Raw genomic sequence first — 4,072 nt, forward strand, 5'->3', positions numbered from 1 at the left:
CGCCGCCCCGGCGACCCTCGCCGAGCTCGCCGCCCTCCGGTCGCCGCCGCCTCGTCCCCGCCATCTCCGGCGAGAGCTCTGGCCGGATTTGGATCGGGACCAGATCCACCGGGTCCCGAACCAAACGCGCCCTGCCATCCCACTCCGCTCCGTCCAGGGTCCTCCCCGTCCAACTTATCCCGCGAGGTGAAAATTCCACCAAGTCCCTGAGATGTGCAACTTTATCATGCCATGTTCATGGCATCATAACTCTGTGCATACTACTCCGTTTCATGCGTGTAATATGTCAAATTGTTCGTCTCGACGAGTACTTCGTTTCATCTCATTGCATCATTTTCATTTGAGCTCATCTTGATTCCCGGAATGCTATTGGAAGAGTGCATGTTGATGTTAATCTGCTGAAACTGTTATAACATGCTCATTTGTCATTTTTGCCATGTTTGATGTGTGCATCCTATGAGGTTGATGTCTACATGTGTTTTGATCTATGCTATTCCATCTTTCCAGGGGTTCCATCCATGTATTTTTGTGAGTTGTGTGCTGAGTGCATCAAGCTTGTTAAGTGGGGTACTTGTTGTTGCTGTTTTCCTGTCAGATTCTGTTATATTTTGTTGCTATGTTAACCTGTTGCTACAAGTCATTTCGTGCATTATTCTGGAGATGGTCACTAGGGATGAGTTGTTATACATGTCATGTTCTATCCATTCATGCCCTTGGTTGCAATTATAGCGTGCTGTAGCTTGTTGTTATCTTGCTCCAAACTTGCTAAATGATGTTGCTGTCAGCCTGTTAACATTAAGTTCAATGTTTCCATGATTGTTTGCTATCCATGCACCCTATGACCTTGTTCTTGCCATGTATAGCTTCACAAACATGTCTTCTTACTGTTGGTTGCCTTGCAATGCCATGTTTTGCTCTGTGGTGAGTGGTTTAAGCTCACCAACATGCCTACTTATCGTTGTTCCTGCCATGTATGAATCTGTCATATAACTTGCCATGTTTACATGGGTGCCATCATATTTTCTGTGCCTTTTTGGCTCATGTTCAGTAAGGGTCTTTTGATCTATGCAATTAGTAGATTCATGCCATGCCTTTGTTTGCCATGATAAGTTCCTGTAACATGTTATTTGATAGCTCTAAACATTGCAACCTGATGTTAGTTCTGCTAAAGTCTGAAACTGTTATTATTTGCAATCTTACCATGTCCTTTTGAGCATGTTCTAGTGATTTCTGGAGATAGCTCAGTGTTCATGTTTTGTTATGCTTTACCTGTACTTCATGCCCATGCCTTTTGTTATTATGCTGGGGTGTTGTAGCTTGTTGTTTTGATGCTTGCAATATGCCTAGTTGCTGTTTTGGACAGATTGTTGTTATGACTTGTATAGAGTGTATGTGTTGCACCGTTGCTCCGTTTTGAGTGTGCTCTATATGAAACTTGCTTGATTTTGCATGTAGCTTCATATTACCATGTTGAATCCTTGTTTTGGTGTGTTTGCTTGATGTTTGTGTGCATTTTGCATCAATGCCATGTTTAACTTGTTTTGCTCATGTCTTCTAGGCCGTAGCTCCGAATCTAATGAACTTTATATGTAACTTGACTAGAATTTCATGTAGATCATCTTGGTGATCTTTAACTTGCTGTTTAAAAACTTGAACATAAGGTTTATTCAGATCTGGACCAATTTCGAAATATTCATATGAGGACTTACCGGAATTGTTATATGTTGTTCCGGCCTCATTTAAACTTGCCTTGATGTGTTGTTCTTGTTTGCATCATCTCTTGCCATGAGTAGCTTCATGTAGCTTTGTCATGCATCATGCTTGTTGAGCATCATGTCTTATTCATGTGTGGTGTGTTTACCATGCTGTGTGCTTCTTCTCGATAGTTCCCGTTTTCGTTGCGATCGTGAGGATTCGTTCGTCTACGCTTGGTTCGTCTTCGTGGCTTCATCTTCTTCATGGAATCGTTCTTCTTCCTTGCGGGATTTCAGGCAAGATGACCGCTACCCTGGATCTCACTACTATCATTGCTATGCTAGTTGCTTCGTTCTATCGCTATGCTGCGCTACCTATCTTTTGCTCTTCAAGCCTCCCAAATTGCCATGAACCCCTAACCTTTGACACCCTTCCTAGCAAACCATTGCTTGGCTATGTTACCGCTTTGCTCAGCCCCTCTTATAGCGTTGCTAGTTGCAGGTGAAGTTGAAGATTTCTCCCTGGTGGACAGGATTATGTTGGGATATCACAATATCTCTTATATTATTAATGCATCTATACACTTGGTAAAGGGTGGAAGGCTCGGCCTTATGCCTGGTGTTTTGTTCCACTCTTGCCGCCCTAGTTTCCATCATGCCGGTGTTATGTTCCCGGATTTTGCGTTCCTAACGCGGTCGGGTGATTTATGGGACCCCCCTGATAGTTCGCTTTGAATAAAACTCCTCCAGCAAGGCCCAACCTTGGTTTTACCATTTGCCTCACCACCACCTACTTTTCCCTTGGGAGTAATTAACCCAAGGGTCATCTTTATTTTAGCCCCCCCGGGCCAATGCTTGTCTAAGTGTTGGTCCAAACCGAGCGATGTCCGGCGCCCCCTGGGCAACCAGGGTCTATGCCAACCGACGTCTGGCTCATCCGGTGTGCCCTGAGAACGAGATATGTGCAGCTCCTATCGGGATTGTCGGTGTAGCGGGCGGTCTTGCTGGTCTTGTTTTACCATTGTCGAAATGTCTTGTAAACCGGGATTCCGAGACTGATCGGGTCTTCCTGGGAGAAGGAATATCCTTCGTTGATCGCGAGAGCTTATCATGGGCTAAGTTGGGACACCCCTGCAGGGTTTAAACTTTCGAGAGCCATGCCCGCGGTTATGTGGCAGATGGGAATTTGTTAATGTCCGGTTGTAGATAACTTGACACACCAGATCCGAATTAAAACGCATCAACCGCGTGTGTAGCCGTGATGGTCTCTTCTCGGCGGAGTCCGGGAAGTGAACACGGTTTCTGGCTTATGTTTGACGTAAGTAGGAGTTCAGGATCACCTCTTGATCATTGCTAGCTTCACGACCGTTCCGCTTGCTCTCTTCTCGCTCTTATTTGCGTATGTTAGCCACCATATATGCTTAGTCGCTACTGCAACCTCACCACTTTACCCCTTCCTTTCCCATTAAGCTTTGCTAGTCTTGATACCCATGGTAATGGGATTGCTGAGTCCTCGTGGCTCATAGATTACTACAACATCAGTTGCAGGTACAGGTTTGGCGATGATCATGACGCGAGAGCGATGTTTGCTTGTTTGGAGTTCTTCTTCTGCTTCTTCTTCGATCAGGGGATAGGTTCCAGGTCAGCAGCCTGGGCTAGCAGGGTGGATGTCGTTTGAGCTTCTGTTTGTGTTCCATCCGTAGTCGGATGTTGATCTCTTGTGAGATGATGTTGTATTTGTGTGGCATTGTATGCCTTTTGTATGTATCCCCATCTATTATGTAATGTTTATGTAATGATATCCACCTTGCAAAAGCGTTTCAATATGCGGGTCTATCCTTGGTGGAACCTTCGAGTTCCTTTTGGATAGGGTCGCATATTGGGCGTGACAAGTTGGTATCAGAGCCTCGACCGACCCTAGGAGCCCCCTTGATTGATCGTGTAGTTTGGCCGTTGTTGAGTCTAAAAAAAACTATTTTCGGAGTCTAGTTATATCGGAGAGTAGAAATTCTTTTTACTCCTCTGCCCCTTCGTCGCTCTGGTAAGGAATCTTGACGTAGGTGTTTTGAATTACTCCTCTTCCCCTTCAAATTTTTCTTTAGGTTCACGCAGTTGGTTTTCCGGTAGTTGTTCCTCAGCTCTTTTTATCCGGTGCATTTCTCGTCAAGTTGACTCGAGCCTCTTCATCGTTGCCAAGTTCAATCCTCAGTTGTTTTCTTTTCCCACCCGCCCACCCTTCTTCCTCTCGGAACCGGAGTCCGTAATCAAGTATCCATCCTACTCATGCGAAGTCTTTGCTTTCTTTCCTCAATGATTTCAACCGGTGTTTCCTCTTTAAGATATTCGTTGTTTTCCCCCTCCCAAGTTACCCTTGTTTT

This window comes from Triticum dicoccoides, chromosome 2B, assembly GCF_002162155.2.
Source record: "Triticum dicoccoides isolate Atlit2015 ecotype Zavitan chromosome 2B, WEW_v2.0, whole genome shotgun sequence".
NCBI lineage: Eukaryota > Viridiplantae > Streptophyta > Magnoliopsida > Poales > Poaceae > Triticum > Triticum dicoccoides.